At 41.5% G+C, this 14,169-nt stretch overlaps 1 non-coding gene across 1 annotated transcript; it reads right to left on the bottom strand.

Annotated features, from left to right (window-relative positions):
* Positions 1–3,779: 3,779 nt before the first annotated feature.
* Positions 3,780–3,898, bottom strand: LOC148035186 (5S ribosomal RNA). The gene has a single exon (XR_015691252.1). It is a non-coding gene; the product is annotated as a 5S ribosomal RNA (ribosomal RNA).
* Between the last annotated feature and the right edge of the window lie 10,271 nt (positions 3,899–14,169).

Here is a 14,169-nt window from a genome sequence, read left to right as displayed (position 1 = left end):
GAGGTTGCTTATCAAAGGTGAGACATACTATCAATTAATTTGTTTCTATAAGTTTTATTTTATATAAATAATTGACATGTTTGATCTTTTATCTTTTACTACTAGTGCACATTATTCAATGCACTTTGGTGTGAGGGTAAACATCTTCTAACTCAGCGTATAGATGAAAAGAGAAATACCCAAGATTGTGGTGTCCTTGCTCACTTCGAGGATGCCAATGGTACCATGGAAGGTTATTGTGGCTTGATCCAAGATATTCTGAAGCTTGACTTCAGACGATTCTTCATATATGTATTGGATGTGAAGTGGTTTAAAGAAGTGGTAAAAAATGGTGAGCATTGCACAATCAGACGTCATCCAAGTGGTTTTGTAATCATTGACTCTACAAAATTTCACCAAAACAAGAATGGCACATTAGTACTACCTCAACAATGTGAGCAAGTATATATGCAAAGGCTAATTTTTTTATATGTATACATGTGATACATATACACAATATAATAAGTACAAGTTTTTTGCTTTTGTTTTTCAAATACAGGTTGTGTATCATCCAATGGTAAACAATAACTGATGGTAGTATGTCATCCCTATATCTAATAGTTCAAAATCAATATATGGTAATATTACCGACATGGAGATAGCAGATGACAATCCAACAATTAATGATGATGTGCATGATGATACCATAATGGATTATATGCATGATATAGTATAAGATGAACCTCGCGAGGATGTTCAAGGAAACGTAGAAGAAGACAATAATGTGATTATCGATGATATTGATGAAGTTATTGAGCAATATAGCAGCTCTAATGGCTATCTCTCACCTAACCGACACGCTGTCGATCCTACGAGTGCTGTGAGTTTACCTTGATGCCCGATCGAGTACCCTCCTCTCTCTTGCACTCCGGTAGCTCCACAACCCTTGATGCTAGCTCAAGCATCCTCAAGCCTCCTCCATCTCCAAGCTCCATCCTCCATAGCAGCGCGCGCAAGAGAAGAAAAGATAAGAGAAGGGAAGAAGAGGAGAGGAGATGGTGAAGAGGTTCACCCTCTTGATCCCTCACTCTCACACACACTCACTCCCTCACACTCTCACACTCCCTCTCTCAAGAGCACACACAAGCAAGGAGGAGAGAAGAAGAGAGGAAGAAGAAGACTCTTTTTGCCATACACCAAAGAATGAGCTTCTCATTCACTTTTCAACTTTATATACATGCCCTAATTTCCATGGGCGGTCATCCCCCTTTTTTACATGGCCGGCCATTAGCCTAGGCCCCTTTTCTCATTGTCCTTCTATCTTCCTAGCTTCTTTTCCATCGCCTGTCTATATTTACAAATTGCACGGGTGAGAGTTCGGCGCTCTTTTACAAGATTTCAGGGTGCGCCTTTTTATTTTTAAATGTGCATTTTCTCCTTTTGCATTTACCTTGGACTTTTAAGGTTGCCCTTGCGCTTTTGGTCTTCTTTCCTCTTCTTTCTTCAATCGGGCTACCTTTTTTTGTTTTTCGCCTTTGCCCTGCGTCTCTCCCACTTTCTTTTGCTTTCTTCGTGTTGGGGTTAACATGGACCATACAAGATCCTTAAGTGCCTAGGACCTAATGCCTATAGACTGCAACTCCCAGAGAACCTAAAGGTTCATAATGTATTCCATATGATCAAGCTATTGAAGAAGTATGTATCGAATCGTAACCATGTACTTGATGACCAACAAGTTGTAATACCTAGTCAAGGAGTCCTTGAACTAAGGCCTAACAGGATCTTAAATGTTAGGAAGTAACAACTGAGATCCAGAACCTTGAGAGAATGCCTCGTCCAGTGGAAAGATTATCCCGAGGAGGATGCCACTTGGATAGATGAAAGCACTCTTAACCATCACTATCCCCAATTTATCTCTAGATGAGGACATCTTGATTCCTCCAAGGGGGAGAGAATGTAACATTCCCGAATCTAAAATACACATTGTTTATATGAATCTCTTCTTAGGAGGCCAAAAGGTTAAGATAATGGCAATTTTTTTAAATTCCCCTTCTCCACCCAGTCGATTGTCGTGCTGGAGGGGAGGGGAATAGCATGTATGAATAAGCTCCTTGATGGAGCTTGCAAGGGGGAGAACCCCATACATAATGATGCGTGGGGGAGGGAGGATCCCCTGCCCTCACCTATTTAGTCTGTGCCATGGGGAAGAAGCTACGGGTTTAGGCTGTAAATTGAGAGGATATACACTGCCGTCAAGAGGGAGGAGCCAAGACACTGCGCTGCCGTGAGCTGGGAGAGGGTGGTCGTGAAGGTGACAAAGGAGGAGACGACTCTACTCACACTAACGTCGAGAGTGAAGGGAGGAGCCATAAAATGCCGCCTGAGGGCCAAGTGCCGCTGCCTCTATCAGCCGCCATCATACGCCACTGCCTACACATACTGGCCACCATCCTCAGTCTTGCCACGTGCTAGTCTCAAGAAGAGTGGGAATATACACGCAAAAAAAGACGCGCTTATACACGCAAAAATAGACGCACACGTCAAAATTCAAATCATACTTAAATCATTTCTTTTCAAACTATGTCTTTCCTTTCTTACGTTTTTTGCGGTTCTAAAGCTTGAGTTTAGCCGACATGCAGTCTCTTCATGCCTCACCTAGTCTCTTCATGCTTCACCTCCTCATGACTCACCTCTTCTTTCATTTCAAACACATAAAAAGGGAAAAAGGAAACCCAAGGAGAGGAAGAAAGAGAGAACAAGAGAGAGGAAAACAAGAAGAAGCAGCAAGCTAGTAAGCAAGCATCAAGGGAGGGTAACATACCAAGGAGAGGAAGAAGGAGAAGGAAGAAGCGCCACCACCCGCCACACCAAACACCCAAGGTGAGTCTCTCTCTCTCTCTCTCTCTCTCTCTCTCTCTCTCTCTCTCTCTCTCTCTCTCTCTCTCTCTCTCTCTCTCTCTCTCTCTCTCTCTCTCTCTCTCTCTCTCTCTCTCTTTCTCTCTTCCTCTCTCTGCTCTGTCTGTGTATTTAGGATTTGTGATTCCATTATGTATTGCATTTCGTAAATCAATAATGGCAGTCGTTTGCTAAAATCAGCCAACCGAGCACGTCTGATAGCGCGTCTACATCTCAGTGTAGGCGCAGATATTTTGTAGACGCGAAAATAGATGCGTTAATAAACGCGCCCGATATTTTTTTTCACAATTCAAATATTGCGTCTATGGAGCCTTTTTGTTGTAGTAAGAGAGCTCAAGAGTGAGGCATGGCAGCATGCCATGCTGTTCATGCCACGGAGGACATGGCACACCCTCCCTCCTCAGAAATCCCGCTCCGCAATGACACGGGACACACACCCCACTGCACACAACCCCCTCCTGCGACATGGAACCACCCACCCCCCAGCGGACCTCCTCGAAACCACCCCCCCCCCCCCCCGACATGGCACCACCCAATCCCCCCGCGACATGGCACACGCTCCCTCCTCAAAAATCCCCGCTCCAACAACCCGCCCACACAACATGGCACACCCTCCCTCCTCGGAAAACCCCGCTCCACCGAACCCCCCCACAACATGGCACACCCTCCGCTCCCAAAAAACCTTGCATCGTGAGGAGGGGGTATCACATGAAAGCGAGGCAAAGGGAGGGACCATGCACGACGTAGGCAAAGACAATCGCAACGAGGAGAGGAGGCGCCGCATCATGGTAAGGCAAGGGGGTTTCCTACCATGATGTTAGCGTTGGAGAGTCAAGATCTGATCTGAGGGGATTTCCATGCCATGGTCGAAACAAGCATGCAAAAGGGTGCAGCACCAGGACTTCCCGGGAGGTCACCCATCCCAGTACTGTTCTGGCCCAAGCGTGCTTAACTGCGGAGTTCTGATGGGATCCGGTGTATTAGCGTTGGTATGACTGCACCACGAACACAAAGGAATTCCAAAGAGCTCTTGTTATATACCCACAAAGTGGCACGATATAAAGTCCATTCAGCACTCTATTTCCATGGAGTCCTATCAGAGGCCTTTAAAAAGCCTCGTCAAGCCCTTTTTCCCTCTTGGATTTCCTACAATCTACCAATTAGCCCAAGCACTAAACCCCTTCCCGTGTAGACAATTTGCACCCCGAAGCTTCTACGAAAGGAAGGAGAAATTAATAAGTTCCATTTCTAAGGTTCATTTTCTGAAGAATGGTGGAACCACAAAGGGAGTTTCATGTGCAAAGGAGACGGCCAACATCATAAATCTGCATCCAAGACGATAAGGCCGCATTCATGATGGCTTCTAAAAAAGCACAATGCGCAACCGCAAGAAGATCGTCTCCTAACATCCATGTGGACATTTCACCACAAGTCCAGGTTTTTTCTTCCTAATTTTTGATTTACGTCATTATAATCCAATCGTGCATGGATCATTTTTGGAGATAGGATGCATCTTTCGATTTAAATACTTTGGCTAATTTAAAGGAAAGAGCTCACGATGGAAGAATTCAGTCATTAGTATTTTCAATAAAATGAACAAAATAAGGTAAGCATAAGATTTCTATGCATTTCTAGCAAGTGGTTTTTATGCATTGCAAATAAATGAAATTAGATGAATTAATGCCCATCTTTACAAAATAGAATTATGATAGTACACTCTAGCATGGTAGGAATGATCCGCATATCGCATTATTGAGCATCTTTTTTTTAAATGATTCTTACAGAAAGTTGCTAGCAACCGTAGAAAATTGCTAGGGCTGCATGAAGAAGATTTAACTCTAGGCAAGTGGCCTAAAAAACTTAGATCAACGAAAGGGTGTGTAAGTTCAGCATACGACAAATTCATGCGGAAAAGAAAGTAGAAAAAGGCCGCATGTTTAAACATAAAATCCTAAAGCTTAGTAGCACGAATCTTGTTTGCATATTATAGGATGATCAATTGGAATTATGCCTATGCTTTGATCTTAATCCAAAAGGTTAGGGTTTGTAAATCAACTTATACGCAGACAATGAATCATGTTCAAGACCAGACAAGTTAAACTAGTTTAAACCTAAACACCTAAAACCACGAAGTACTCGTTTAGGAAGGGTTAATTCAATGCAACGTATCCCAAAGAGCTAACTAGGATTTAACACGTTTAGGACATTACCTAGTCGCTTGTATTACCAAAGTTGAAACTCCTATACCCTAACAGACTTGCCTACATTCACGCAATGTAGGGACATTGGAACATACTTGCGAGAAGTGATCTAGGGTTTTTCCTAAGAATCTCTCGCTAAAAAGATGAATCTCGGAACCCTAGGACCGAAAATGTTGGTCTAATGCAATCAGGAACGGATTGTTATATCTAATCATGATACCGTAATTAGAAGACACCGTTGATGGGTAGAATAGTCCCATAGTTTGATGTGACACTTGTGCGACAAGTTGAAGAGTTGCATGATCTTGTGATTGGATCACAAGGGAATGGCCAATTCCTTGGAATGAAATTGGAAGATTCTTATGCAAGTTTATCTTTCAAGAGGATGAATAATTGTCCTGATATAGTACCTTTCTTGGGTAAAGTGACCAAGATACGAGGATTAGATATTTGCTTGGAAGCAAAAGACCAATCAATAAATTGGAATAATATATGAACTTAAGGTATTGACTAAATCGGGTTAATAGGGTATGGCCCTAACCCAAAGATATAAGGGTTAACAGACAAACCCTTGGGGATCTTGCCAAGTCGCAATTGATCCCGGATCGAGTGATGGATGCATTCGGAAAGAAGGATTCGCTCCTTAGCAGTTGGCCAAAAATAACGACCAATGGAAATAATTGTGCTTGTAACAATTTTAAGAGCACTGTTTTGCTTTGTTTGCTCAAAGAATTAAAGGATAAATGGATATCTAATGCTTCAGGTTAAAGGCTTGAAGGGAGAGGTAGCTTCAATTACCCCCGACTTCCTACCTCACCCTAACCAAGAGGGTTGTAAACCGCACTGAGAAGGTGGACCGAACCCACCGTGAGAGGTCTCTCCATTGAGTGTTACTTGGAGCAGGAGGATGCTTGGGTGCCTAAGGGGGCTCTGGTTGTAAATCCCTCGCCTTCCGGGCCTTGCACAAGAGGCCAACATGACTCGGGATTGGATCTTGAGGCCCGCAAACTAGTCTACGAGTGGAATCTTGGATTAGTAATCCCTCTGGATTGTTGGATAGCCTTCAGGCCTCGAGATCCAATCCCTTTAGGGTACTTGAGAATACGAGCATCCGATGAATGTCATTGAGCCCACTTGCAAGTCAAGTTAGACCGTATTCTCGTAAATGCACCATCTGATCCTCATTAACCAGCCCATGAAACACTGGGAGATCCCTATAAGGAGGAGGGCATTTAGTCCTTTCCTTCGGGATTAGCACTGGGCCATTAAAGTCCTCATAATCATAACCTAACTCTAGTTTCTTAGGATCTCCAACCTCTTCCATTTCCACATTTACTGGTGCAGGGAGGTTAACATTATCCTTAATGTTCCTTTCTGCCAACTCATAAAGTGTTCTACGGAGAGCTATAGCTCTTAGCATGTCATTCCGATCCTTTCTTAGAGGATCTTCCATATCTTGCCCCTTCCTAGGCAGTTCCATGATTGCTTTATCTAGGAGCTTCTGCCCCTCATCAAAAGCAAACTTATCCTTAGCACTTAGGACCTGGGGACCATGTCTCTTAAACAAAGGTTTTCCCTTTACATTTAGGGCTTCTAACATTCTTGAGATACTTAAAATTTTGGCATGATGCCCCACCACATGGGATGTTTTAGTCATAACTACACTCCACTGTGTGTCAAATTTTTCCCATGGCACTACGGCTTTAGCATAATCACTTGTTGATGCCATGACCACCATAGATTCCAACATACTTGTTCCATGCCCTGTAGGTTGATGGATGGTTATACATGATTTCTCTTGGGTAGAGACCACACCAAGGAAAACCTCAGCCCATGCCATTGCATTAGAGGATAGGGTAACCACTAACTGGTTACTCTTCTCATCACCTAAATTATCTTATGTAGAGGACTCATGCTCTACATAACTAAGTCCATCAGTAAGTTTTGTATAGGGAAAGCCAAGGTTTTCTATCCTTGAGAAAACCCCATTTTATGGTTAGCTTATCATACTCCTAATGGAAATTATAAAATTAGGTCCCTTTACAACCTAGATTCGAAGACTGCCACTTATAGGCAGCTCCTAGCAGACGCACCACCACTGATGGGACCCAAAATGGGCCGACACTAGCTATGGCACTAGCCAGACCTCATGCATACAACAGACAACCTCACCACACAGCCTCGTGGACTAGGAGCATCTAGAACTCACTTTGCACTAAATGCTTATGATGATTTTGCGTTTGTATCCAATATGTAGTCCAACGTTCACCTTCCCATCTCCTCAGAGGGAGATCCCATAATATATAGGCATAATGCCTCATAATACACACATAGGGAAGCACCTCTCAGTTGATTGTCGCGGCTCCACTGCAACTCTCCTACACCTTGAGGATTGTCCCCAAGATGCATCGCTAACACATATAACATTCGTACAAACTCCACTCTTTCATAATTCAGCGTTCCAGGAGATTTTGATTTATCTCACAAAACTTTCCCCACCAACGGAAGCACCCATCTAACCTACAACTTAGGTTTCCTATCCTCTCAACGTTGGTCAAAGTTTATCAATCAATTGCAATGCATTGCAGGAGATACCATGTGACATGCTTGATGCAAGGTGTATGACAATTGTACACAACCATTTTATGATTTTAAAAAAATAGTAATGTGAGGTGCGAAAAACAACCCTTTCATGAATTCTAACTAAGCGTTACATGCTGCACTGCTTTAGGGACTAGCAATGAAACTTCTGTTAGCTATATATAGTCTGTCTATATATAGCGCCCCAAGTCCTCTATATATATTCCTATCATGTGTGCTCAGTTGACACACTTTTGGGGTTCCACTTCTGGTGTCTCATATCTCTCTTCTCTCCTCTCTTCCTTTCGTCTCTCGTCTTCCTCGCAGTTTCCAACATGGTATCAGAGCGAGGTTCTATAACATCACAAAGATAAGTTTTCTTTATTGTTTTATTCCTTTGCTCATTAGCAGACCTCTGTTCATGACATTTTGTCAATTTCATTGATGGGTCGTGCCACATTCGATCATGGTAATTGTTTTCAAGCTGAGGTAATAGTTTTTCATCTTTTGTTATAAGTTATGGAGCTTGAGTTATGATTTTTTGAAGTCTGTCATGGTATTAGGCTTGAGTTATGCTTCATGCAGCTCGTGTTGCATATCGCTTGTCAAGCTATTAAAAGGATTTCTCTACCCACACCATACGATTGTTCAGATGTTTTATGCCTCATGGTTTGAATCGTGGAAGTGCGAGAGATTGTTAAGATGTTTTATGCCTCATGGTTTGCTTTGTGGAATAGAGAGATGTTTTATGCCTCATGGTTTGATTCATGGAAGCGAGAGAGAGGACATTCATGGAAGAGAGAGAGAGGACGACAGAATCTAACAGTAATGATACCACTTTCTTGCTTTTACAGCTTTCCAGCATTAGTGTTTACGCTGGTGGATACAGGTTGTTGGCATCGTCTTCCAATCCAGCAAAACTCCACAATTAATCCCTTTGCCATATGTTGGAGCAGCAATTCATCTTTGGCTTTTGGAGGCACTTTGCGGTTGTAGTGCGCCAGCCTTTGAAGATAATAATAGCTCTTGGTTACTCCACAATCACTAGAGCAGGCATGGACATACTTCAAAATATACGAGTAGACTATATATATATATATATATATATATATATATATATATGAGGAATCAAAATAAAGAAAAGCAAGGGCTATAGGGGATATTAATTATTAATTAATTAATTAAAGGCCGTCTGCAATGAAAGCTTGGAGGTCAACGAGGAGGCGAGAGGAGAGCTTGAGGGAGTTAAAGATGTGAATGGCGTGGATGGCCTTCTTGTAGTAGAGGAGGCAAACGGGCTGGCCGGCCTGCCTGAGGCCGCGGGTGTAGCGCATCTGCTAGTCCTTCAGGACGTCAAACTCGGCAATCACCACCAGTGACGGCAGGAGGCCCCGCACGACTGCCAGGATCGGGGTCCGCGGCCCCACGACGTTGCACAGTGGGTGGTCCCCCGCGGCCCCACCACGTTGCATGCCGAGTGGTCGCGATCCTGTATCCAGGAATAGCATGCATGCTTTTTTCATGAATCGCTAATTTGAGAGGAAAGACGGGCAACCAGTACTCTAAGAGAAAAGAACGGGCAAGCCATTGAGTAATAGTGGGACGAAAGCGCTATATTTGGACGATGGGAGGAATCTCCTTGTCAAGCGATAATATTATTATATCTAGGTTATTGTTAATTAGCTTCAGTATCAATAGCATCGACATTACGAAAAGAACCAACCATAGCAATGTCATGTCTTATGTTATTGATTCTTTGTCATGTCATTGTTTCATAAGTTTCATAGCTTATATTTCATATTTTTCATGTGGCTTCTTTTTCCGTAATAAATTTTTCATGTGGCTTCTTTTCACATAAATGAATAATTTTGCTACTATGATGATCTTGCAAATTAATCCATCCATGTGTTTTTGGATGTTGATATTTCCATTTATTCAATCAAGGTTTTATTCAATGCTTTGGGATGTTGATATTGCAATGCTTCATGCTGGTTATCCTCGTCCATTATTCAATCAATGTAAAATTCAATGCTTTTGGATGTTGATATTTCCATTTATTCAATCAATGTTATTCAATTACTATTTCATTCAATGCTTTGGTATGTTGGTATTACAATGCTTCATGATGCTTGCCCTCGTTCATTATTCCATTGATGCTTCATTCCCTACTTTTGGATGTTGGTATTGCCATGCTTCATGATGATCGTCCTCGTTCGTTATTCCATTGATGAGCGTCTATATTCTAGCTGATGATACCTTGTTTCGTTTATATTCTTTCCAGCTCACTACAACAAAAAGGCTCCATAGACGTGCTTGTAGACACAATATTTGAACTGTGATAAAAAATTTCGAGCGCGTTTATTACCACGTCTACTGTGCATCTACAGTTTCGTGTCTAAAAGCACGCTTATAGTCAGAGTTACACGCCCATATAGACTCGCATATTGACGTGCTACATAAATATATAATCATATTTATAAAAAAATGGATATATTCATATTGTGCGTCTATACGTGCATGTATCTACGCATCTAAAAAAGGGTTTACTCTGCAAGTTTTTTACGAGAATAGACGCGCATTTATCCTACAATTTAGACGCACAAAACAGAGGTATGAAAAAAAATAGAGAGCATGTGGCTTTGCAAAGCCACATGCTCTCTGTTTTTTTTCCCCCATCAACATGAAATTGTATGCTTAGGGAAAATAGAAAAAGATTATTTGGAAGATTTTTGTATTGAAAACAAAATAATTTATGTAGAGCATGAAATTTCATATATATAGATGAAACATTTTTATATGATGAGTTCTAGTGCTTGTGACCTCAAGCATGGTCATGGTCGCAAGCACTAGCTGAAAGTAATACATATAAAAAATGAAATTTACAAGACAAGTGGAGGCATGCATGCGTGGGGCTCCTCTACATCTCCTCAGAAGAGGCATCATCATCGCTACCACCATCGCTGCCTATGCCGCTGCCGTTGCCGCCACCGCTACTGCTATCCCCCCTTCATTATCCTCAACTGCATCAGGGTTCGCCTACACAAAGGATTAAGGTATATAAATACGATTACAAACAATAAATTAGAGTTACCTATACTTTTCATATAAAAAATAAAGCATGCCTCTTCTGCAGGTGGAATCCTCATGGCACAATTATATTGCTCCTTCGTGATGAGTCCCTCCTCGTAGAAATGCTGCCAAGTGGACGCCCGATTATGACCTCGATGGTAGCCTACCTCTCTAGGAGTAGGCATCCTACCAATGATATGATACTACAAAACAATTTGAACATACAACATATTAAAACAAAATACATAATGAAGTGAAACAAATTATAAAATTTAATTTTAAAAAAGAAATCAAAGAATACTTACAAACTCAGCCTCCCATGACTCCCTGCCACCCGATCCATAATGTGACGATCCCATGGTTGCCATCTGGATACTCGTGCCTCTGCATGCTGGCGACTTGTCATTTTCTCCACTGCTCTCTTCTTGGCCTCTTTCCACTCCTTGCGGTGGCAATTGGGTGGTTGGCCATATCCAGGGCGCCCCTGCTCTTATCTCCACAGTGACTCCTTGGCGTGCGTCATAAGGTGAGACCTCTTGTTATGAAGCACGTCTCTCGCCTTTGACCGTCCCTAATCATCTGAGAATTGTGAATTCTCGGGATTAGGGTACCTTCTATGTACTGCCCGCAGCACCTCTTGCCACAAACCATTTTTTTGGTGCTTGAAGGGAATCATGCAATCTTTGTACGTGGCATGTACGACACTCCTCAAGTAGGCTATCGCTTTCCTCCCCTCAGAGTCATGGAAGATACCACCAACATCAGTGACAGAGTAGTACATTTGTGGAGGCTCACCTCTCTCATTTCCTGGTGAGGGTGATCGAGAGCCACCTCCTAGGAAACCCCCACAAAGCCCTCGACCTCCTCGTCCTCCAACACGACTCTTCCTCCTCCCTCGACGGACACTACCCTCTACCTCAATCAATGCACGTGCTTTTGTAGATGCGCGTGCTTCAGCCGATCCATGTACCTCAGCTGATCCATGTGCATCAGCTGATCTATGTGTATGCATAGTGTGTGGAGTACCTGTTAGTAGAGGTGTGCCAAGGTTTGGTGTTTGTGCAGAAGTGCTAGGCAAAGATGTGATAGGTGTCCCAAACATCACACTGAAAACCTCCTCTCCAGTGGGAGGGTGACGAAGATAATTGGTCATCTCCCCCATGAATTGCTTCTTGTTTGGAAAATCTCCAAAAAAGCTATTAACACCTCTAGAAAACTCCGCTAAGGTGTTGTTCATGCGTTCCAACTCAGGATCAGTGCTGGAGGATCCAAGATTCCACATCTACACAAGAAAAATCATATTACCCTGTGCAGATAAAACATATTACATGCTGCGTCTATATTTGCATCTCTATGTGCGTCTGTCAGCGCGTCTATTTCCGCGTCTATACCTGTGTCTACACACTGTCATCTGGACGCGCTGACAGATGCACACAATCAAACCATTACTTTTCAAACTTGGTTTAAAAACGTGCAAAAAAACCTCCATAGATGACAAAATATAGCATGTAAAGAGAGAGAGAGAGAGACAAACAGACAGAGAAAGCAAACAAGATTGAGAGAGAGAAGAATAACTCACCTTCTTTGCTTGTTCCGACGGGTGGTGGCTAGGTTGCAAGCTCCTTGTCCTCCTTCTCCCTTCCCTTGGTAAGTTGCTTGAATCTTCTTCTCTTCCTTGCTGTTCGGCTCTTATTCTTTACTCTTTGGCTCTTCTTTCCTCCTGTCCTCTTTTTACTCTTATTTCCTTACCTCATTGTCTTCATGAAGTGATGGATAGACATGAGTAGTGATGTCGAGCTCGAATTGTAGAAAACACGCAAAAAACACAGGATGAAAGAAAGCCACAATTTTTTTAATTTTTTTTATATTTGCGTAGCGCATCTATAAGCGTGTGTAATTGTGAGTGTATATACGCAAATAATACCTATTACACGCGCTGACAGACACGCAGGAACAATTAAACTGATTAGATGCTAGCTTTTGGTTGTTTTTGGATCAACATGACATGACTTTCCTAGTCTTTCAATATCAAAATGTTTGCCTCCATGTTATAAGTATCAATGCATACATTTAGGGAATATGACATATATAGATTGTATGTGCATAGTGGTCCAACAAATCAAGCCTCTTTCTTATTTGCAGGCATTATATATTGTAGTTAAACTCTAACAATTTATATTGTGCAAAAAGGTGTCATTGATTTAAGCTAAGATCTTGATCTACATTGCTATTCATACAATTTTATTTATGTTGGGTTGGCCAATCTGCTTGATTAATGCAAGATATGCTTGATATGATGTTTTTGATTGAGAATACTGGTGAAATATATAGAAAATCTTGAGATAAGAGATGATACACTAGCAAATCAATTGACCTATGTAGTGACATATATAACAAAGCTTGAGGATAAGAGATAACACATTGGCAAGTCAATTGGCATATATGTGGTGACTTACTAGACCATCCCACTTGCAATTGCATGCAAGTATCAATAGGTGGATAAAGCACGAGTGGTTTTTAGTTAGAGAGAGATAATGCAATGAAGGTGTATATGAAAGAGATAGAGAAAGGCATATTATCCATCAATCAATCAAAGATATGTACATTATGTGATTTGATATAGTAATTAGAGTATCGTCATTTTTAGGATGCTCCATTGACTTTTGCAAGTTCCCATAACCTTGAAGTAGATAGCCAACCACACTGTCCATGGAAGGAAAACTTGACCTCATCAAATTAACCAAGTTAATTTACTTATACATTTCATAGATAAGAGATTTGTAGTTGGCTTGTTGGTATTGCAAAGTATCCTTACAGTGATCTATTTTAGTCACCAACAAGTGGACACACTGGCTAAAGATGATGAAAAGAGGACATGTGCACATTGGCTACATGTGGTCCACGTTATCTAAAATTATATGTGAGCTATAAGTGCACCTTGACATGATTGGAATAGGTTGCACATGCACAAGCCAACTGATTTATATCAATCTACTCATGCTATGAATTGGCATGCATGTCTTGCTTTTGCTTTGATTGTATTGATTGCGGTGTATATTCCTCGAGAATAATGAGAATCAAGGGACTACCCTAAAAAGTGAGGGTACTTCCTTGAATCACTGATTAAGCTTTGATCTATAAGTTTATGCATGGCTAGGTTAAGTGCACAACAAATGAGACATGTGAGTGTATTGATCAGTTCTCTCTCTCTCTCTCTCTCTCTCTCTCTATATATATATATATATTTATTTATTTATTTATTTATTTATTTATTTATTTTATTTTTATTTTTACAAATGCACAAGTCAACCTTTGATCTATAAGTTTTAGCCATGGCTAGGTTAAGTGCATAATAGATGCAACATGTGTATATATCAATCACTTCTCTGATAATTATGTCATATATACATCCAATCATCAATAC

The sequence above is a fragment of the Lygodium microphyllum genome, chromosome 6 (genome assembly GCF_053477565.2).
Source record: "Lygodium microphyllum isolate KBCC chromosome 6, Lygodium_microphyllum_v1.1.10, whole genome shotgun sequence".
NCBI classification, from domain to species: Eukaryota; Viridiplantae; Streptophyta; class Polypodiopsida; order Schizaeales; family Lygodiaceae; genus Lygodium; species Lygodium microphyllum.
This window is presented reverse-complemented; position numbering and strand designations above follow the sequence as displayed.